This window comes from Tachyglossus aculeatus, chromosome X4, assembly GCF_015852505.1.
Source record: "Tachyglossus aculeatus isolate mTacAcu1 chromosome X4, mTacAcu1.pri, whole genome shotgun sequence".
NCBI classification, from domain to species: domain Eukaryota; kingdom Metazoa; phylum Chordata; class Mammalia; order Monotremata; family Tachyglossidae; genus Tachyglossus; species Tachyglossus aculeatus.
The window spans coordinates 12,406,267-12,430,497 of NC_052098.1; the positions used below are offsets into that span (position 1 = coordinate 12,406,267).

At 42.6% G+C, this 24,231-nt stretch overlaps 1 protein-coding gene and 1 non-coding gene across 3 annotated transcripts in view; both read left to right on the top strand.

Moving 5' to 3' along the window:
• The window catches only part of TRPM3 (transient receptor potential cation channel subfamily M member 3), a 617,739-nt gene that overhangs the window by 299,039 nt on the left and 294,469 nt on the right, over positions 1-24,231 (top strand). The window lies entirely within an intron of this gene.
• Positions 3,396-3,533, top strand: LOC119948563. The gene has a single exon (XR_005456951.1). It is a non-coding gene; the product is annotated as a small nucleolar RNA SNORA7 (small nucleolar RNA).

Below are 24,231 nucleotides of genomic sequence, written 5' to 3' on the forward strand. Positions count from 1 at the left end.
ATTAGGTACATATTTTATGTTTATGGAATCTGCAGTGGCTATCCTATAGTTCAGCCATGTTGTAGCAAAGAACTCTGCTCCTGTTGAAGAACTGCCAGAATAATAATGAGGTGTTCAGATTCTATGTGTTTATGAGCAGTAATCCAAATTTTCAGATCAGGAGCATTCTCCTGATAATGAAGATCTAGTTGGGCTTTCTGTGGTCTAATGTGGGGCATGGTCTGTGATCTGATTTTGAGGAGAAACAACTTGATTTCCAGAGCAGCCAAGTATTAATGTTCATGTTTCTAGATAAAAAAAACAGCGGGTGTGAAGTTCACCGCCTTCACGGAAGGTTTAGGGTTCCCTGAAACCCACTTTTCACTTAAACTTTCCGGTATGGTAGATCATTTCTATTGGCAAAATGATATCTTTTGTTCATTTTCTTCTCATTAAACCTTTAATTGTGTTTTGCAAATGGCTACAAAGTAATCACATCAGCATCGAGAAACACGGTAAAATCAGAATAGTCTAAGGAAGAGTGTGAAGAATGCACCAGAGAATCAAAGGAATACAAATAACAATGTTATGGTAAATGAGGAATATTCAAAGTAGGTTTCGGTGATTTAAGAGCTTTTAAGCTTTATACACCACTTGGATGCATGTAGGGAGTAATAGGATGCATGATTTTTATAGGAGTTGTGCAGATCTCTTCCCGTTTGTCCCCAACTCCCACCTCCCTAAGGAGCACTAAGCAGTGTTGCTAGGCAGAACTACAAGGCAGCATGTGTGGACATAGAATCAATGGCAGGGCAAGGGTGGCTGGAAGCGATCATGTTAGCTGCTCAACCCTACCCAGACCACTCATTTAAAGCAATCAAATAATAAATAATAATGGTATTTGTAAACCATTTACTATGTGCTGAGCACTGGGAAATAGATGCAGTCAGATTAGACACAATCTCTAGTCATTCATTCATTCAATCGTATTTATTGAGGACTTACTGTGTGCAGAGCACTGTACTAAGTGCTTGGGAAGTATAAGTAGACAACATGTAGAGACAGTCCCTACCCAACAACGGGCTCACAGTCTAGAAGGGGGAGACCGACAACAAAACAAAGCATGTAGACAGGTGTCAAAATCGTCAGAACAAATAGAATTATGGCTATATGCACATCATTAACAAAATAAATAGAATAGTAAATATGTACAAGCAAAATAGAGTAATAAATCTGTACAAATATATACAAGTGCTGTGGGGAGGGGAAGGAGGTAGGGTGGGGGGGATGGGGAGGAGGAGAGGGAAAAGGGAGCTCAGTCTGGGAAGGCCTCCTGGAGGAGGTGAGCTCTCAGTAGGGCTTTGAAAGGAGGAAACTGAAGGTCTTTGAAGGGAGGAAGTGAGCCCCCTCTATCCCACAGGGGGCTCATGGTCTAAGAAGGAGAGAGAACAGCTGTTTAATCCCCATTTTATAGATGAAGAAATGGAGGCATAAAGAAAGAAGTCAGGTGATTTGCCTAAGATCACACAGCAGGCAAGTGGCAGAGCTGAGATTAGAACCTAGATCTCCAGACACCCTGTCCTGTGCTGTTTCCACTGCGTGATGCTGCTTCTCATCAGTCATGTAACAATCATGCAGGACTTCATATCCCACAGGCACAGACAGGCCTGGGGACCCGGCTAAACATTTCCTATCTCATGGAAGCGTTTACAGGTGAAACTAAAGTTGGATTTCTTTCTTTGTGCGATTTCAAACACTGGCATTTCTCCACATTAGGAGACTGAAATCATTAATAATAGCTCTGTCCTGAAGTTTAACACAGAAATGTCTTTCTAGCAACTGATGCCAACTTGTACAGTGATGCTTTTATATCTTGAAAATTATTTTGGGAAGTGTGTGGGAAAGCTGAAAATTTTGCTGTGACGCCTACTATCATATAACCTCAAAGTAGCATCAGCTTTAAAGTGAAGGAATGCTCTGTTTTCATTATATTTCTGTGACAATGATCTGCAGAGCCAGCTTAGGAGGTGGCAATGAGAGCAGTCATGGGGCTGACATTTTCCAGCTGCCTCATAGGGTTGTTGTGAGGGCAAAAATAAAATAAGTAATGTAAGATCATTGTGGGCAGGGGAAGTGTCTACCAACTATAATAATAATAACTGTGGCATTTGTTAACCACTTAGTGCTAGGCACTGTACTAAGTGCTAGGGTGGATATAAGCAAGTCAGGTTGGACACAGTCTCTGTCTTACCTAGGACTCACAGTCTTAATCCCCATTTTACAGATGAGGTAACTGAGGCACAGAGAAGTTAAGTGACTTGCCTAAGGTCACACAGCAGACAAGTGGTGGAGCTGGGATTAGAACCCAGGTCCTTCTAACCATGAGGTCTGTGCTCTATCCACTAGGCTAGGCTGCTTCTCTGTTTTATTGTAGTCTCCCAAGCACTTAGTACAGTGCTCTGCACACAGTAAGCACTCAGTAAATACTATTGATTAATTAATGTGAGCGTGCTTTGGGAATCAGAGTGCTATACAAAAAACAATGTGTCATCATATTTGGGTCCTACCCTTGCCCAACATCAGCAGGGCTCCCAAGGGCAGAGACTCTGTGAAAATCTTCCTGTCTCTTTCCTCTTACCTGACATCAGTCGATCAGTGGTATTGATTAAGTGCTTACTGTGTGCACAGCACGGTATTACGCTCTTGAGAAAATACAACAGCGTTGATAGACACATTCCCTGCCCACAAGTAGTTCACAGTCTGCAGTGGTGGGGGGGAGGGGGGAAGGCAGACATCAATATAAATTACAGATAGGGGAAATAGAGTATACGGATATATACAAAAGTGCCGTGGGGCTTGGAGTATTTAGTGGCCTCTGGCAACCTGGTGTTTCTTGGCACTGGGATCATAATGGAGAGACTGTAAAGAGTGGCATTACCTACTGCTACTGTAATTAAATCAATCAATATTTATTTTTTTTAATTTTTTAAGGTATTTGTTAGGTACGTACTGCATGCCAGGCACTGTACTAAGCACTGAGGTAGATAGAAGCTAATCAGGTTAGATACGGTCCATGTCCCACATGGAGTTCATAGCTCTTAATCCCCATTTTAAAGATGAGGTAACTGAAGCACCTGGAAGTGAAGTGACTTGCCCAAGGTCATACAGCAGTCAAGTGGCAGAGCCGGGATTAGGGCCCAGGTCCTCTGATCTCTCCACTAGGCTACACTGCTTCTCCATTTAATCAGTTTATTGATTGCCCACTTTGTGCAGGGGGAATGTGTTTTGGGGAAAATAAGGGAGTCAGTAGAGAAGATCCCCTCCATCAAGGAATTTCCAAACACAGGTGGGGGAGACATAAAATAAATTGCAGGTAGAGAGAAGCAAGATAATATAAAGATATGTATGGAAGTGCTGCCCTCTCAGGATCACTCCTGGAGAGTTTCCAGTACTCTACTAGTATCCGCAATGGTAGGGAGAGTCAAGCAGAGGCCTACCCTTTCCATTCCTAGCTTGGACTGTGGCTAGCGAATGGAAGGCAATCTGATACAAGTCAGGACTCACCTGTTCTGGGCAGCAGCGGCATGGGAGAGAGTTGAGGGCGGAGACTGACATTTACCACGTGAAGGAGGCAATGGTAAACCACTTCCGTATTATTTCCAAGAAAACTCTCCGTATCCACAACCAGAATGATTGCAGATGGAAGTGGGGCGTTCTTGAAGTGATGTGTCTATGGCGTTGCTAAGGGATGGAAACGACTCGACCACTACCAGAACGATTGCAGATGGAAGTGGGGCATTCTTGGAGTGATGTGCCTATGGAGTTGCTAACGGTTGGAAATGACTCAATAGAGTAAGACAAGACAAGACCGAAGTGCTATGTGGTGCAGAGTTAAGGGTTGGCTGGGCCGGGTGTGGTGGGGTGAGTATCCAAGTACTTAGGTGATGTGAAAGTGCTAAAGTCACAGTAGAGAGTGGAAATAGGATGGAAAGAGGGGAAATTAATCAGTGAAGGGCTCTTTGTAAACTTGTTAACTCCTTGTGGGCAAGGAACATACCTACCAATTCAATTATATTGTACTCTCCCAAACACTTAGTACAGTAATCTGCACACAGTAAGAGCTAAATAAATTTAACTGATTGATGTTATTTCAGAAGAGTTTTGAAGATGGGGAGTGGAGTGGTTAGTCAGGGAAGACTTCCTGGAGGAGATATGATTTTAGTAAAGCTTTGAAGATGGGGAGAGTGGTGCTCTGTCAGATATGAAGGGGGAGGAAGTTCCAGGCCAGAGGGAGAACGTGGGCAAGGGGTTGATGGCAAAAGGGAGACGAAATTGAACCACAGTAAGTAGGTTGGTGTTGAAGGAGCAAAGTGTGCAGGCTGGTTTGTAATCAAAGGGGAGTGAAGACACATAGAGAGTAGAGAGCTGATTGAATAATAATGATGGTATTTGTTAAGCGCTTACTATGTGCAAAGCACTGTTCTAAGCACTGGGGAGGTTACAAGGTGATCAGGTTGTCTCACTTGGGGCTCACAGTCTTAATCCCCATTTTACAGATGAGGTAACAGAGGCACAGAGAAGTTAAGTGACTTGCCCAAAGTCACACAGCTGACAGTTGGCGGAGCCGGGATTTGAATTCATGACCTCTGACTCCAAAGCCCGGGCTCTTTCCTCTGAGCCAGGTTGCTTCTCCAGCTGCTTGAATGTCTTAAGGCCGATGGTGAGGCGTTTCTGTTTGCAGAGAGGGATGGGCAACCATTGGAGGTTTTTGAGGATTGGGGAGATGTGCACAAAACAATGTTTTAGAAACTTGATCCAAGCTAAAAAGCCGTATGGAATGGAGAGAGGAGAGGGTGGAGGCACGAAAGTCAACAAGGAGGCTGATAGAGACTTCAGAACTGCATTTTTATGAACTGTCTTCCTGGAGTATGTGGCCCGAAGTGTAGTAATGAAGGAAAGGCTTGAAAATAGGTAACACAAGCTACTAAGGCAACTTTCTCAGGTTGCCAACTCTGTCATAAAAGCCTCGCTGCATAGGCAAATAGCCTTTTTTTTTTTCTTTGAACGGTATGCTGATTCGTTCTGACGACTTCTGGGTAAAGAAATCTGTCTTGACAAAGTTAGGACTCTTGCCCTGCCCTGAGCTGAAAGTAAAATATTAAATAACTCCTAATGGGATATATTATGGAGGATGATTGTTTTCTGCCTGGTCCTGCTGGGGTTTCTCTGTCCTGAAAAGAGTAATGATTTGGGTCAACTGTCTCTTCAGGGGCTTTCTGTGACAGCTTTCCGAGTATGTGAAATCAGAAAAACACCAGCCAAATTAGTGTGAAAAGCTGAAAAACCTGCATTTGCAGAGATGTTGCTTGAAAAAGTGGCTGAATGTTGATTCTGGAGAAAAAGACCAAATTTTGCTCAAAATGAAATCTGCAGGATCGCAGCTGTAGAAATGTTGTCCCATCCCGATATTTTTGACTGTCTGTGGGAGGAAGAGCTGCCCGGAAAGATCTGTACCTTTATCTGGTGTTCCTTCAGAAGGTACCACAGAATAAAAATAATCAGAGATCAACATATGAGTCAAATGTTGTATTTATAATACTACTGAAGGAGAACAAAGAATAAAAATGCCACCTTGCTAAAAATAACATGCAATTATTATATACTGCACACTACATGACTCCATGCATAACAAAGGATAAGAAGAATAATTATACTGGAGCTTCCAGTTGTCAGCTCACCCTCATTTTCTCCTTAACTACCCACTAAACTACCCTCTTGCATTTAGACATAATAAAGTGTATGAAAGACCACCTCCTCGAGACCCACAAAGAACAAAGTGGGAAGAAGCAAAGAGAAGCAGCATGGCCTAGTGGAAAGAGGACGGGCGTGGGAGTCAGAGGTCCTGAGTTCTAATCCCTGCTATGCCACTGTCATTCATTGTCATATTTATTGAGTGCTTACTGTGTGCAAAACACTGTACTAAGCGCTTGGGAGACTACAATATAACAATAAACAGACCCAGTCCCTTCCCACAATGAGCTTACAGTCTAGAATTTGCTGTGTGACTTTGGACAAGTCACTTAATTTCTCTGTGCCTCAGTTCCCCTATTTGCAAAGTGGGTGTTCAATGCCATTCTCCCTCCTACTTAAATTGAGTCCCATGTGGGATCTGATTATCTTATATCCACCCCAGTGCTTCCTATAATGCTTGGCACATAGTAAGTGCTTAACAAATACCACGATTACTATTATTTTTATTGTTGTTATTCATACCACTCCAGAAAGTTTGGGCAAGTAACTGCTACTCTTCTTCCCCTTCCACTCAGAACTTAGCAACATAGTCACTTCCCTCTCCATTGACATGTCTAGCTGTTGATCAAGCTGTTGACCAAAATCAAGTTAACTCAATTTGCTCATGTCTGCCCAAGCACTTAGAACAGTGCTTGGCATATAGTAAGCATTTAACAAATACCATCATCATTGTTATTATTATTAACATACTAATTATAACTAACATAATAAGTACATACATACTAAGATACTAATTATTAAATTCTCCCTCCGACTTATACTGCGAGTGCCCTGTGAGACAGGCACTGTGTCTAATCTGATTATTTTGTACCTATCCTAGCACTTCATACAGTGTATGCCACAAAGTAAGGGCTTGGGTTGTATGCTGTTCCTGTCTCACATTGGGCTCACAGTCTTCATCCCCATTTTACAGATGAGGTAATTGAGGCACAAAGAAGTGAAGTGACTTGCCCAAAGTCACACAGCTGACAAGCGGCGGAGCCGGGATTGGAACCCAGGTCCTTCTGATTCCCAGGCCTGGGCACTATTGCACTAAGCCATGAAGTTTCTTCCTGGGCAACGTGCACAACAAGCCCATAGCTCGGACTTGACAGGGAGTATCCCAGTTGGCACCCAGGATGTTACAGGGAGGTGGCATGAGGGTTGTCTGCTGTGTGACCTTGGGCGAGTCACTTAATTTCTCTGTGCCTCAGTTCCTGCATCTGTAAAACGGGGATCAAGACTGTGAGCCTCACGTGGGATGACCTGATTACCTTGTATCTATCCCAGCGCTTAGAACAGTGTTTGGCACATAGTAAGTGCTTAACAAATACCAACATTATTATTATTAACAAATACCATTTGATAATAATAATAATAATAAATACTTTTTAATTTGGTCCAGTAGGAGAGCATAACAAAGACTGTGAGCCTAGTGAGCTTCCCAGAAGCGAGACATTCCTCCCTTTCCTCTTTCACCATCCCTCTCTTCCTTTCCATACCTTGATATTGTAAAGCGCTTAGTACAGTGCTCTGCACACAGTAAGCACTCAATAAATACGATTGAATGAATAAAGACAAAACACTAGAAAGGTTGGTTCATGTTGGAACAGAGTAAGGGAAAAGAGTGACTGGGGAGGAAAATGGTCCAAGTGAAAAGAAATCATAATAGTAATGTGCGGTGTTTGTTCATTCATTCAATCAATCAATCAATCGTATTTATTGAGCGCTTACTGTGTGCAGAGCACTGTACTAAGCGCTTGGGAAGTACAAGGTGGCAACATATAGAGACGGTCCCTACCCAAAAGTGGGCTCACAATCTAGAAGGGGGAGACAGAGAACAAAACCAAACATATTAACAAAATAAAATAAATAGAATAAATATGTACAAGTAAAATAAATAGAGTAATAAATACGTGCAAACATATACATATATACAGGTGCTGTGGGGAAGGGAAGGAGGTAAAGCGGGGGGGATGGAGAAGGGGAGGAGGGGGAGAGGAAGGAGGGGGCTCAGTCTGGGAAGGCCTCCTGGAGGAGGTGAGTTCTCAGTAGGGCCTTGAAGGGAGGAAGAGAGCTAGCTTGGCAGATGTGGGGAGGGAGGGCATTCCAGGCCCGGGGGATGACGTGGGCTGGGGGTCGATGGCGGGACAGGTGATTCATTGATTCATTCAGTCATATTTATTGAGCACTTACTGTGTGCTTACTGTGTGCAAAGCACTGTACTAAGCACTTGGGAAGTACAAGTTGGACACATATAGAGTCTACCCAACAACGGGCTCACAGTCTATTAAGCACTTACTATGTGCTAAGTGCTGGGGTAAATGTAATCAGCTCAGACACCACCCCTGTCCCCTCCCATTTGGGGCTCACAGTCTAAGGGGGAGGGAGAAACGGCATTTAATTCCCATTTTACCGATGAGGACATTGCGGCACAGAGAAGTGAAGTGACTTGCCCAAGGCCACCCAGCAGACGAGGGGCAGAGCTGGGAGCAGCATGGCGCAGTGAATAGAGCAGGGGCCTGGGAGTCAGAAGGCAATGGGTTCTAATCCTGGCTCTGTCCCTTGTCTGCATGGTGGCCTTGGACAAGTCACTTCCCTTCTCTGTGCCTCAGTTACCTCAGCTGTAAAATGGGGATTGAGATTGTGAGCCCCACGTGGGACAGGGACTGTGTTGTGTCCAAAATGATTTGCTTCTATCCACCCTGCTTAGTATGGTGCCTGGCACATAGTAAGTGCTTAACAAATACCAATTGCTTAACAAATACAAATTAATAAATTATTATTATTATTATTATTATTATTATTATATATCTTTATTATTAAAGAACCCAGGTCTCTTGACTTAGAGTTCACTGTGCTTTCCCCTAGATTAAGCTGATCGTTTATCCTGAAACTAGTAAAGATTTGGTACAGCCGTCTGTGTCTGAGGGGAGCCTCCTGAGACAGGAATGGTGAGAGTGTGCGGAGTAGAGGGTGAGAGGCATAGCATAAGTCAGGGTGAATGCAGTTCTGGAACCTTCTGGATCCACTAGTATGGGAACAAAGTCACAGTAATACAGTCAGGGGTCCCACCACTGAAACAGAGCAAAAGGATCTAGAAACTTGAAAGCAAAGGAATATGACTGAGGAAAAAATAGGAGAATAACAGTACATTTGGAGCATTAAAAACAGCTAGAGAGAAAAAATTCAGAAAAGAATTATTGTAGAAAAACAAAGGTTTTTAAAGAAGACCTAGTCCAACATTATAAGTGAATTTTAAAATATGATTCATTCAGTTGTATATATTGAGTGCTTACTGTGTGCAAAGCACTGTACAAAGCACTTGGGAGAGTACACTATAACAACGAACACATTCCCTGTCCACAATGAAAACTTAGTCGTGTGTAAGCTCCAAATCTTGAAATTGGGAACCAGAACTGTATAGTAGGTGAAAAGAGAAAGTAGAAATGATTAAAATATTTAATAAAGAAAACTTTCATTTACTGGGAACTTGGTGTTCAGGGAAGAAATAGTAAATATTTTCCTGGCATATTCGTTGCCTGAAAGGATAAGCTTAAGTCTCTGTGACCCACTGCAGCAATATTATAACCATTAGTAGGCCAGAAGAGACTGAACATCTGCAGATAATCTTTTGAAAACCAAATTTTCTGGCAGAGCTTAGATTGCTCACTTCTCAAAGAGGATTTAGCAATGGAGCATATGACCAGGTCCATCCACTTTTTTTTCCTCCTATGGTGCTGAAGAAGTATGGCTCAGTGAAGTGCAACAAGTACTGAACCCCCATTTTGCAGATGAGGAAACTGAGACAGAGAAATTAAGTGACTTGCCCAAGATCGCACAGCAGCATCATGGCCTAGTGGAAAGAGCTTGAGATTGAGAGTCAGAGGATGTGGGTTCTGATTCCAGCTGTGCCACATGCTTTGTGACCTTGAGCCAGTCACTTAACTTCTCTGGGCCTCAGTTCCCTTATCTGTAAAATGGGGATTAAGACTGTGAACCCCATGTGGGACAGGGACTGTGTCTAACCTGATTACCTCCCCATCTCCCCCTCCTCCCCCTCCCCATCCCCCCGCCTTACCTCCTTCCCCTCTCCACAGCACCTGTATATATGTTTGTACATATTTATTACTCTATTCATTTTACTTGTACATATTTATTCTATTTATTTTATTTTGTTAATATGTTTGGTTTTGTTGTCTGTCTCCCCCTTCTAGACTGTGAGCCCACTGTTGGGTAGGGGCCGTCTCTAAACGCTCTGGACATATTACTCCCCTCCTCAAAAACCTCCAATGGCTACCGATCAATCTGCGCATCAAGCAGAAACTCCTCACCCTGGGCTTCAAGGCTCTCCATCACCTCGCCCCCTCCTACCTCACCTCCCTTCTCTCCTTCTACTGCCCAGCCTGCACCCTCCGCTCCTCCACCACTAATCTCCTCACTGTACCTCGCTCTCGCCTGTCCCGCCATCGACCCCCGGCCCACGTCATCCCCCGGGCCTGGAATGCCCTCCCTCTGCCCATCCGCCAAGCTAGCTCTCTTCCTCCCTTCAAGGCCCTGCTGAGAGCTCACCTCCTCCAGGAGGCCTTCCCAGACTGAGCCCCTTCTTTCCTCTCCCCCTCGTCCCCCTCTCCACCCCCCCGTCTTACCTCCTTCCCTTCCCCACAGCACCTGTATATATGTATATATGGTTGTACATATTTATTACTCTATTTATTTATTTATTTATTTATTTATTTTACTTGTACATTTCTATCCTACTTATTTTATTTTGTTGGTATGTTTGGTTCTGTTCTCTGTCTCCCCCTTTTAGACTGTGAGCCCACTGTTGGGTAGGGACTGTCTCTATGTGATGCCAATTTGTACTTCCCAAGCGCTTAGTACAGTGCTCTGCACATAGTAAGCGCTCAATAAATACGATTGATTGATTGATTGATTGATTACCAACTTGTACTTCCCAAGCACTTAGTACAGTGCTCTGCACACAGTAAGCGCTCAATAAATATGATTGAATTGAATTGAATTACCTTGCATCTACCCCAGCACTTTGAACAGTGTTTGGCACATATTAAGTGCTTAACAAATGCCACAATTATTATTATTGTTATTTATTAATGTCTGTCTCCCCCTCTAGACTGTAAGCCCATTGTGGGAAGAGAATGTGTCTGTTTATTGTTATATTGTACTCTCCCAAGCGCTTAGTACAGTGCTTTACACATAGTAAGTTTTCAATAAATATGATTGAATGAATGAATGGAAGTGGCAGAGCCAGAATTACAGCCCAGGGTCTCTGACTCCCAGAGTGGTTGACTGTCAGATCTGAAGTGGGACGGAGTTCCATGGGTAAGGGAGGTTGGCTTTGGAGGAGTGGAGTCTGCGGGCTGAGTTGTAGGAGATCAGTGAGGGAAGGAGGGGTCAAGAAGATGGCATGCTTTAAAGCCAATGGGGTAAGGAGTATCTGTATGGGGCAGAGGTGATTGGGCAACCACTGAGATTCTTGAGGAGAGGGGAGATGTGGACTAAGTAATTTTTTAGAAGAAAGATCCAGGCCGCAGAGTGAAGTGGAGCTGGAGTGGGGAGAGACAGGAGGCATGGGCAGTCAGCAAGGAGGCTGATGCAGTAGTCAAGGTGAAATAGGATAAGTGCTTGGATCAGTATAGTAGCAGTTTGGAAGGAGAAGAAAGGGCAGATTTTAGCAATGTCGTGGAGGTTGAACTGACAGTACTGGGTGACAGACTGAATATGTGGGATGAATGAGAGGGATGAGTCTAGGATAATGCCAAGATTATGGGCTTCGGAGACAAAGAGGATAGTGGTGCTTTCTACAGTGATGGGAAAGACGGGAAGGACAGGGCTTGAGTGGGAAGACGAGGAGTTCTGATTTGGACATGTTTAACTTGAGGTGTTGGCAGGACATCTAAGTAAAGATGTCCTGAAAGCAGGAAGAACTGCGAGACTGCATAGGAGAGATATCAGGGCTGGAAAGGCAGATTTGGGACTCAATAATAATAAATAATAATAATAATGGTATTTGTTAAGAGCTTACTATGTGCATAACACTGTTCTAAGCGCTGGGGGGGGGGGGGGCGATACAAGGTAATCAGGTTGTCCCACATGGGGCTCACAGTCTCAATCCCCATTTTACTGATGAGGTAATTGAGGCATGGAGAAGTTAAGTGACTTACCCAAAGTCACACAGCTGATAAGTGGCAGAGCTGGCATTCAAACTCATGACCTCTGACTCCCAAGCCCGGGCTCTTTCCACCGAGCCACGCTGCTTCTCTGCCACTCAACCACCTAGAGATGTTAGTTGAAGCCTGAAGCCCTGCAAGTGAATTACCTCTCTAAAGGAGTGGGTGTAGATGGAGAATGGAAAGAGACCCAGAAATATGCCTTTAGGGAATATTTAGAGGGTGGGAGGCAGAGGAGGAGACTGAGAAGGAGTGGACAGAGAGATAGGAGGAAAACCAAAAGAGGGCAGTATCAATGAAGCCAAAGTTAGATAATGTTTCATGATGCATTCCATATGTTTCGATAGCAATTACAGTAAAAATGCAACCAGTTATTTGAATATGTGTGCACTTTTAAAATAAGACGTACTCTAAATAGTTTTGTCAGGAGATAACAAGAGCTTGGGTTGTGAAGAAATCATGTTTCTATTGCAGCAAAGAATTAGGTCCATGCTGCAATTAAGTGTGTTGATGCAATTGCAATTGTACATATGCATGCATATTTTGTCAGTAGTATCATTTTTGAATATAAACAAAGACTATCTCCATGAAAGAAAGTTCAAAAGCTTCAGATTTCTCGAGCTCTAGATTTTCCTTCCTGTTTTGACTTGGTCTCCAGAGCTGTTTTCCCTTTCTCATACCCCCTTACTCACCATAATACACTTTATCAGTCAGTCAATCATATTTATTGAGCAGTTACTCTGTGCAGAGCACTGTACTAAGCACTTGGGGAGTACAGTTATAACAGTAAAGTTGGTAGACACGTTCCCTGCCAATGAGCTCATCTACCCATTCAAAACTATCTGCTTTGTGCAGAGTATTGTGCTAGTTGCTTGGGAGAGTACAATAGAATAAACATGATCTCTGTTCTCAAAGACCTTACCATCTAGCAGGGAAGACAGATGTTAAATACATAACAGATGGGAGGAAATAATAGAAAATAAATTATATGTACATAAGTGCTGCAGTGGCTTGAAGGTACTTCAGTGCTTAGGCAGCGCGGAAGGGCTGAAGTGGAAGTTTAGGAGTATGAGGTAGGAATATTCAAAATTAATCAGGAAAGGCCTCCAGGAGGCGATGTGATTTGAGAAGGTTTTTGAAGATAGGGAGAGCTGTGATCTGTTGGCTATAAAGCAGAAAGATTTGAGCAATAGATGGACAGTGAGAGAGACAAGAATGAGGCACAGTGAAGAGTCTAGCTGGAGAGGAATGATGAATTTGAGCTGGGTTGTAATGACAGAAAAGGAAGAGAGCTGACAGAGTGTGTTAAATCATGGTGGTCAGGAGTTCCTGCCTCATGGTATGGAAAGGAATGGAAGGCCATTAGAGGTTTTTGAGGAATGGGCAATCATGTGCAGTAATTTTTTTTTGAGAAAACTGATCCAGACAGCAGAGTGAAGAATGGACTGGAGTGGCAAAAGACTGGAGGTAGGGAGGTCTGCGAAGAGGAGGATGTAGTAAAGTTGGAACTAAGCCCTCATTTCCCTCACTCACCCTCTCTTTTTTTTCTGTCACCGATAAACCGGGATCTGTCCCACTTAAGCACTTGATATTCACCCCATCTGCAGGCCCACAGCACTTTTTTAAAATGGGATTTGTTAAGTGCTTACTGTGTGCCAGCCACTTTGTTAAGCACTGGCATAGATATAAGCTAATTAGGTTGGACACAGTCCATGTCCTGCATGGGGCTTAGAGTCTTAATTCTCATTTTACTGAGGCACGAGAAGTTAAGTGACTTGCCCAAGGTCACACAGCAGATAAAGGGCAGAGCCAGGATTAGAAATGAGGTCCTTCTGACTCCCAGGCCCGTGCCCTATCCCCTAGGCCATGCTGCTTCTCACATATAAATATTCATACCCTTCCTCATCTCCCCTATCTGTAATTTATTTTAATGCCTGTCTCCTCATCTGGAATTGTAAGCTCCTTGTGGGCAGGGATCATGTCTGCCAAGAGTATTGGATTGTACTCCAAGAGGCCTACCCTGACTAAGCTCTCCTTTCTTCTTCTCTTACTCCTTTCTGCATTGCCCTGACTTCCTCCCTTTATTCATCCCAGCCCCACAGCACTTGTATACATATCAGTCATTTATTTATATTAATGTCTTTTTCCCCCTCTAGACTGTAAGCTCGTTGTGTGCAGGTAATGTGTCAATTGTTATGTTGTACTCTCCGAAGCACTTAGTACAGTGCTCTGCACACAGTTAGCACTCAATAAATACGATTGCTTGGCTGACTACTCTCCCGAGCATTTAGTACAGTGCTGTTCACACAATAAGGGTTCAATAAGTAAATAGCATTGATTGACTAATATTGTACGTACTTGAACCAACATTATGGTCCTTAGCTATAGAGAGAAAGAAGTGGATTCTGGAAATGTTGTGGTGTAGAACTGACAGGTTTTGGTGACAGATTGAATCTAAGGGATCAAAATAGAGAGGGGATTCAATGACGATGCCAACGTTGAAGGCTTGGGAGATGGAGAGGCTGGTGGTGAAATTGATCGTGATGAGAAATTTAGCTGGAGGAGTGAATTTGGAGGGGAAGTTGATGGCTAGTAGTTTTCTGGAAACCTGGGGTTTCCGGGACTAAGTGAGCTTCCAGCAGGCCCTCCTTTCCTTCATTTGCTGAAGAGTAGTTGTGTTGGGCCACTGTCTGTCAGGTCCTTTTGTCTGGGAAGAAATAGAAAAGAGAGAATGGATTCCAGCTTCTGGAAAAAATTATGGATCCTTTCCCTTGAGTTTCTCAGAAAACAAAACCAAAAATGAGCTATTAAAAGACTATTTTCTCTTGCTTTTGAAAGGTTTTGGTTCAGAAAAGGCAATGAGGGCCCAGTGACCTGCGTATTTTGGGAATCTGCTCTCAAAAGAGAAGGAAATGGTGCTGATTCATAAGCATTGCATTTCTCTCTTGTAATTTTAAGTTCATTATATTTTCTGATTTTTTTTTTCCAAATTTACTAATGATAATGATGATGGCCCCCGGGGCATAATGGTAAAATACATACTTCACCATCAAAGTACCAAGAATTAATCCACTCAACCACAAAATCAATTTCCTCATCCTTCAAGCTTAATATTGCTAATTCTAAGAACTTTGGAAATTGGGGCACTTTTGAGCACTTATGCTTATTACTACCAGGGTTATAATTGTTCTTCATTATTTCAATCTCCATCAACCAAGTACCCCATTCAGTCTCCTTCCAAAACCCTTTTCCTCATACTCATTGATCATCTCAACCTGCATACTGTCCTCCTGGCCTTGCCACATTATCTGCCCTCTTTAATATTTTCTGAAGTAACATTCATTTATTAAACATAGTGCTAATTTCTGAGTCTGTTGTTCTAGAATTTTAATAAGTATTTTCCACTTCAGAGTCTTCTTTACCCACACAGCATTTTGTCTCTTTTCTAGCCTTTATTTTGGGTTTGTACTGTTATTTGCAAATCCAGGGTCACTTGGTTTCTCTGTCTTTTGTCGACACTGAGACCACATTGGTTTCCTTATACCTGACTCCTCCTCTTCTCTTCTTCCCATAGCACTTCATGCCACCTGGTGGATAGTGTTAAGTTCAAGTAAAATTCATTAGGTGATACTGAAAGAAACCAGATTAGCTAGTATGAACCCCAGCCCGTAGAACAGTGCTTGACACATAGTAAGCACATAACAGATACCATCGTTATTATTCTGAGGTAGGAACAGAGAAACTGCCAGCTTGACATAATACATTGGCTTGTGGTTTACACCTCTCTATTCTCAGTCTTATTTTTCAGATTGGGAACCATGATTTACTCTAAACTGGGTAGCTGGAATTCATAATCATTTGGTCATATTCTCAGGCTCCTTTATGATCTCCTGTGCTGGAACAGAAATGAAAATATGGCATGGTCTTTCCAACTAGCTCATTCCCCTATCAAGTCTCCTGAGTTAGATCCAGTGAAAAAACTTTTGTTTTGACTTGTTAAAACAAAATAGAAGGATAAATGAGTTCAAAGTTGAACTATTCTGTTTGGAAACAGATATTACAAAAATATTTATGAAGCTAGTAGTGAATGGAATACAGTTGAACGATTTAAATCTTCAGACTTATTAAACGTGCAAAGTTAGCATTAGTTAAACAAGCAGAAAAAGTGACCGAGTTATGGTTGGTACATCTTTGAGGCATGACATAGTAAAACAGAGCCTCCATTTATGCACTCCATCCTGTCAGCCCTCCTCAATCTGAGTTTTACTTCTTATTTTTGGTTTTTCCATTGTGAACATGATGAATGATTGGGGTATGAACAGTGTGCTGGGTTTCAGTATCGATACAAAACAGAATAGTTTGGTTGCAGAAATTCGGGAGATTCTAGATGTCAATACTCTGAATTCTTTGAGAAAACCCAAAGGAGAATTTGTCTTTTAAGTGCAGTTTTCAGAAGGACAGCCATGAGAGCTGTCAGGGAGGCACTGAGCAAAGCACAGACTGTCTTGACAGTATATCATAGCATTTCAAATACTCTGCCTCTATCACTTTTGGGGAGCCTCCAGGGAAAGCCTTTATTCTTTCGTTGATGGAAATTTATGATTAGCTCTAGAGAGAACTGATATAGTGTGTATACCTTAGGTTTGGGTTCTTTTTTTTTGACAGCTTCTCTCACTTTCTTCTTGTTTTCTCATTCTTTTAAACATCTGGAGCCCTAATCTTGGATCACAAGCTGGAAAATAAGGATTAAGGGTCTGGCATACTAAGTATTGATCTTTCTGATAGTGTGTCAGATAACACTCACCTTTGAACAAACAGGGCCCTTTCTAACTTCAAGGAAATAGGGATTTCCCGTTCAATCATAAAATGTATGCCACAATGAACTGCAGCAAAACTGCCCATTGATGTGAAAGAGTAGAGGGAAGAGGAGGTTGAACGCTGCTTGAGTGGATTGACTGTGGCACCGGATTCCATCTGAGTGGGATGAGGTTTGGGGTCCTTCTGTCCACAAATGGACACCTCACCTACCCCAGAAGTTCTGACTCTGGGCGGGTCATCCTCACTAGTGTTATCTTCCACCACATCCCGCTTTGCTGGGTCTGGAGGGAACACGCAAAATCAAACAAGCTGATTCAAAAAATCCTCAGGGGGAGATGCGAGTAGCTATGCGGTTGCATTTTGAGCTGAGTTCAACAGAGCCGCCCAAAGAGCCCTTGAGCTTGAGGCTTGCTTTTTCATGTAGAACAGAGTATTCTGCCACCATAAGGAATGTTTTTTAGTTTCATAGCACGTTTTATGAAGCTGTTCAAATTAAACCGCTGGCAAAATTACCACCCACCTATTTTCCAGTGGGTGAGAAAGTAGAGCAGATTGTTTCTAGTGGCAAAGTTCACAGAGATGAAATTAAAACCAGATTACTGTAAACACTTCCAAGGGCTTTTTGCTAAGAACTCCAAAATATACTCCATGTGGAAACTCAACCAAAACCTTACTATAATTAATGAGGAACAGGTGGTGGAAATTGTGCTGAAATTGCCACCTCCTACTTTATCTTGCTGATCACCCAGTCCAACCCAGCCCACCCACTTCACTCTTCTAACACCAACCTACTCGCTGTACCTTGGTTTCACCTATCTCACTGTCGACCGCTTGCCCACATCCTTCCTCAAGCCTGGAATTCCCTACTCCTTCATACCCTACAGACCAACAATATCCCCACGTTCAAGGCCTTATTAAAATCACATCCCCTCCAAGAGGCTTTCCCTGACAGAGCTCTCATTTCCCCTACTCTCTTTCCCTTCTGCATCATCTACGAACTTGGATCTGTTCCTTTTAAGCACTGGATAGCCACTCCACCTTCAGCCCCACAGTATTTATGTACATATCCTTATACCCTATCCTTTCCCTTCTCTGTAATTAATTTAAATGTCTGCTTCCCCCACCAGACTGTAAGCTCTTGTTGTGGGCAGGGATTGTGTCTATCGAATCTTGTGTATTGTACTCTCCTAAGTGCTTAGTACAGTGCTCTGCACACAGTAAGTACTCAATAAATACCATTGATTGATTGATAGATAATAGTACTGATACACCCTCTGAGACCTGAAATGAACAAAATAGGAAATGACAAATGTCCATTTCAACACTGGCTAAAGAACATTTGCTCCTGGTAACTAGCTTGTTTAGTAATAATGATTGGGACATTTTTTTAGCATTTACTATGTCCCAAACACTCTGTTCAAGTGCTGGGGTAGATACAAGATCATCAGGTTGGATACAGTCCCTGTCCCACATGGGGCTAACAGTAAAATATAGTTCATTCATTCATTCATTCAATCGTATTTATTGAGCACTTACTGTGTGCAGAGCACTGTACAAAGTGCTTGGGAAGTACAAGTTGGCAACATATAGAGATGGTCCCTACCCAACAGCAGGCTCACAGTCTAGAAGGGGGAGACAGACAACAAAACAAAACATATTAACAAAATAAAATAAATATAATAGTTGAATGCTGCCCTGTGGTGGACTGGAGTGATAGCCAAAAAGTCAAGCTATATGGTCTATAGGTATAGTGACTGAATCATCTGCTGTGTGACCTTGGGCAAGTCACTTCACTTTTCTGAGCTTCAGAAACGCTCTGGGCATGTTACTCCCCTCCTCAAAAATCTCCAGTGGCTACCAATCAATCTGCGCATCAGGCAGAAACTCCTCACCCTGGGCTTCAAGGCTCTCCATCACCTCGCCCCCTCCTACCTCACCTCCCTTCTCTCCTTCTACAGACCACCCAGCACCCTCCGCTCCTCTGCCGCTAATCTCCTCACCGTACCTCGTTCTCGCCTGTCCCGCCATCGACCCCCGGCCCACGTCATCCCCCGGGCCTGGAATGCCCTCCCTCTGCCCATCCGCCAAACTAGCTCTTTTCCTCCCTTCAAGGCCCTACTGAGTGCTCACCTCCTCCAGGAGGCCTTCCCAGACTGAGCCCCTTCCTTCCTCTCCCCCTCGTCCCCCTCTCCATCCCCCCATCTTACCTCCTTCATCTTCCCCACAGATGAGGTAACTGAGCTACAGAAAAGTGAAGTGACTTGCCCAAAGTCACACACCACTCTCCCCACCTTCCAAGCCCTACTAAAATCACATCTATTACAAGAGGTCTTTCCTAACCTCTTGTTTCCCCACCCTATTCTCCCTCCCTTCTGCATCACCTGTGCTCTTGGGTCTGTATTCCTTAAGCACTTCAATACTCAACTCCCCCCATTTCACAGCACCTATGTAAATATCCCTTATACTCTTGTCATTTCCCCTATGTGTAATTTATCACAATGTCAATCAATCAATCAATCATATTTATTGAGTGCTTACTGTGTGCAGAGCACTGTACTAAGCGCTTGAGAAGTACAAGTTGGCAACATATAAAGACAGTCCCTACCCAACAGTGGGCTCACAGTCTAAAAGGGGGAGACAGAGAACAAAACCAAACATACTAACAAAATAAAATAAATAGAATAGATATTTACAGGTAAAATAAATAAATAAATAAATAAATAGAGTAATAAATATGTACAAACATATATACATAAACCTTCCTGCCACAGAAAGACATTTCATCACTTTTTTAATAATCAGTTTTATGCTGTATGACTCACAATGTTTTTTTTTTCATTCTTTCGGTGTAATTTTCTGTGGGTTTCCTCTTCAGCAAGCTCAGAATGGATTTGTCTTTCCTTTTCATTGGAGGCTAGTTCTCTCCCTTTTTTTAGCAATAGAACCACCGGTCAGGCAAGCCTTGATTTAAGATGTTTTGAGTTGAGACAAATGGCTCTTACAATGAATTGAAATTGTCACCCTTATTTCAGATTTACAACCCCTTACTTATGACTTTACAACACTAGCCTCCGTTATAGAACTAGCTCTGGAGCTGTGGGCAGATGGATGGAGAGCATGCATTGGAGCCATGGGGAAATAAGCCGTGATGGCAGTTGAGGAAAGTTGGGGAAATTGCAAAGAAAGTTGTGAGGTAATTGATCAATACATCAATCAATGGTATTTATTGAACGCCTACTGTGTGCAGAGCACTGTACTAAACACTTGGGAAAGTACAGTACAATAGAGTTGGTAGACACACTCCCTGCCTTAAGAGACCTTACAGTCTAGTCGAGGGGGGCCTGCTAGTTTTACAAAATATCAAAGAAAGGCAATCCATTGAAAACTAGTCACTTAAAGTTCTCATTATTAGTCCGTAGTATTTTCTCAGGAAATGATTTATCCCCATCTTCTTCCTCCTCACCAATGGTGCATCCACTCTGTACTTGTAGGATTCGGTTCAAGAGGGGAGAGTGGTGGGAGGAGGAAAAGAAGAGCAGTATGACCTAATGGAAAGAGTATGGGCTTGGGAGTCAGAGGACCTGCCACTTGTCTGCCGTGTAACCTTGGACAAGTCACTTAGCTTCTCTACAAGGGGAAGGGAAATTTTTGCTCCAATGTTTCTGAGTAACGTCAGGAAGGAGAAATGACAAGTTTTCTTGCAATGTGATCCCCTCCAGAGCTGGCAACTACAAAGCACGTCATTTGTGTAAGGCAGATATTCATCACTCTCCCTAGTGCTTAGTACAGTGCCCTGCATGCAGTAAACACTCAATAAATACAACTGATTGATTCATTCATTTTGAAAATTGTTCAACTTGACCAGTGTCTTATTTTCAACTTTTACACCAACATTTATCACTCTGCAATGACAGTGATAACTGGCCCTTCTCTTTTCCCATTCCTGCTGCTCTTCTTCTTCATTGCTTATAGCTCCAAACACTGCATTGCTCTTCAAGCCTCAGTGGTAAGGACTAAGCATTTCTCCCTGAAACCACCATTTTCAAAAAGTTTCTAACAGTCAATAGTTTATACCTCATATATTGTGAAATCTTTTCTGACATGAAAGGGTTCACACAATAAAGTTTGTTTTTTGTTATTCTGAGTAATTAGACAATTGGAATGAACTGTGCAAACTGCACACAAGACTTTTGGAAGTGCAGAGTTCAAAGAGCATATCTGTGGCATTCATTCAATCATTTATTGAGCACTTACTATGTACTCAGCACTGTACTAAGCACTTGGGAAAGTACAATGCAGCAATAAATAGACACATTCCCTGCCTACAACAAGCATAGGAAAGAGCTGTCAGTTTGATGATTTGGGCAGCAAAACGAATTGGAATTGGGGTAAGAACAGACGGGAGGCAGGGAGGTTAGTGAGGAGGCTGGTGCAGTAATCAAGGCAGGATAATAATAATGGTATTTGTTAAGTTCTTACTATGTTCCAAGCACTGTACTAAGCGCTGGGGTGGATCCAAGCAAATCGGGTTGTACACAGTCCCTGAACCATGTGGGGCTCACAGTCTCAATCCCCATTTTACAAATGAGGTAACTGAGGCACAGAGCAGTGACTCTGGGACTTGCCCAAGTGACTTGCCCAAGGTCACACAGTAGACATGTGGTGGAGCTGGGATTAAAACCCATGACCTTCTGACTCCAAGGCCCATGCTCTATCCACTAAACCATGCTGTTCCCATGTGATAAGGAAGTGATAAGTGCTTGGATCAGTATTATGGCAATTTGGATGGAAAATGAAAAGGCTGATTTTAATGATGATGTTAAGGTAGAAGTGACAAGTTTTGGTGAAGGATTGACTATGTGGGTTGGATGAGAGAGATGAGTTGAGGATAATGCCAAGTTTATGGGCTAATAAAAAGTGGAGCATAGTGGTGTTGTCTACCGTGATGCTGAGGACAGGGTTTGGGTGGGGAGATAAGAAGTTCAATGATATCTGTTGAGTGCTTACTGTGTGCAGAGCACTGTATTAAGTACAGTAGATCTACAAACACTTTGAATGCCAGTCTTATCTTCTAAACTCTCAGTTCCCTCACATAATAAAATTCAATCAGGTATTGATTCATCAAGATATGCCTGAATTCAGGTTAGGGGGAAAACTTCCGGAATGGTGTAAATCTACTGCAGAGTTTTTTGGTGAATGATTGAATCTTGTTTCTTAGTATTTATCCAGAGAGACTAGCAGAGTAGCTAATGAGCAGTGAGGATGAAATGCACACACAGCGTGGGAGTATGGATCATGCATTGATCTTTGCAATCACACTTGGGTAGTTCAATCTGTATTTATTGAGCAGTTGCTGTGTGCAGAGTACTGTACAAAGCACTTGAGAAAGTACAATACAACTGAGCTCGTAGACATATTCTCTCCTGCCAGGAGCTTTGCTGTCTAGAGAGGCATCTCACCATCAACAACCTCACGTTCTAAAAAACAAAGACATATAGGTAGTTTGAACTGTCCAACGCTTACTTGAAAAATTGTGATGTCTGCCTGCTTCCATTCCTCTGTCAGCCTCTTATTGGCTCATGTGCAGTTGTCTATGAAAGATGAGGAAAACATTAAGCTTTTGGCTGTGTTGTCATGTTGGGCAGAACCCCCACCCCCACCCCTTTCACTGAAGCTCTGGTTAGATCCTAGCTCTGCCACTGATTTATTTTTGAGTGACATCCAAGCAGCATGGCTCAGTGGAAAGAGCATGGGCTTTGGAGTCAGAGGTCATGGGTTCAAATCCCAGATCCAATTGTCAGCTGTGTGACTTTGGGCAAGTCACTTAACTTCTCTGTGCCTCAGTTACCTCATCTGAAAAATGGGGATTAAGACTGTGAGCCCCCCGTGGGACAACCTGATCTCTTTGTAACCTCCCCAGTGCTTATAACAGTGTTTTGCACATAGTAAGTGCTTAATAAATGCCATCATTTTTATTATTATTATTACTCTGTGCTTCTCTTTCCAAATGATAGAATGGAGGTAAGTGAACCCTCCCAGTTCATACAGTGCTGGCACTGGGAAGACTAGCTAATAGTGGTGCTATTTTTTATAAGTAATAATATCAGAATCTAGTTCATCTCATTAATTGTTTTGTTTTCATTCGTGGCAGGCATGTTATACTGGGGTGAAGGCAGGACAACAGAATATTAAAATAGCTTTATTGATCTTGATCACTCCCTGCTTTTCTGAATTGAAAGCATTCCTATCAAATGAGTAAATGCCCATGTAGTCCCTCATCACTGCCCTTTTGACATGTGGAGAATAGACGAGGGTATAATTAAAATAATCCTCAATCTCAGAACCTAGAAATTCCATTCCCTAAAAGCAAAGTTGATTGGACTGGAATTTTCTTTCAAAGGGAGCCATGGAAACCTCAGTTTGAGTAATTGAAAAATAGATTAGAGAAAGCATGGGCTGTATATGCCTCTGGGAAAATATTCTATATGCATCCTGGAAGGGTTGAATGAACTGAGAAGACCAGAATAAGCTTTTTCCATCTCTAATTCTTGTGATTCTATCAGTCATGAACCTCGCTTCTTCTGTTAATTTTGTTTAGTTTCATTTACCCAGCGCTTAGAACAGTGCTTTGCACATAGCGCTTAATAAATGCCATTATTATTATTGCTATTATTTACCTTAAACCTGGTCATCACCCTATTAACCACAGGATAACCTGGTGCTCAGTCATCAAGTGGGAGCTTGTATGTTTTCCTCCCAGAGCAGCATATAGTTTCCACGGTCTAGCAGTCATTCCCGTGTCAGCCATTCAAAAGTATCTCAATGCTATGAGCAATTTTCCATTTGCACTGTCCAACTAATACAGCCTTGTGTTTTTATATCTGCTAGTGTATCCTTTAGAGTTTCTTTCAGTTCTTGACAGGTCATTCTTTTTTTTTAAAAAAAAACACGTTTGTGTGGAAGGTCTCTCTGGGATACAAGCTTCACGCTGGGCCTAATTTAAGGGCACACTGATGTTAAGAAAAAAATGCACTCTAGCCTGTGCTATTTGGATAACTGTTGAATTGTTTAAACAAGACAGCTTTAGCAGGAGGGATTTATTGGTGATTGCAACAGTAAAAGCTACTCTGGGTCTCAGTTACATTATCTGTAAAATGGATATTAAGACTGTGAGCCCCATGTGTATTTCCCAACTTGTACTTTCCAACTTGTACTTCCCAAGCGCTTAGTGCAGTGCTCTGCACACAGTAAGCGCTCAATAAATACGATTGAATGAATGAATAAAAGCTGTGACATCTCAAGGTGGGGGCAGGTCATCATGGCATAGGTTGTGTTTCACAGGGGTGCATAAAAATCTTGGGAACTAGTTAGTGAACAGCTCATCAGTCATTCTGATGTGAACTACATTAGCATCTTTCTAGACAGCAGTGTGATATTTGCATTACAATTGCTT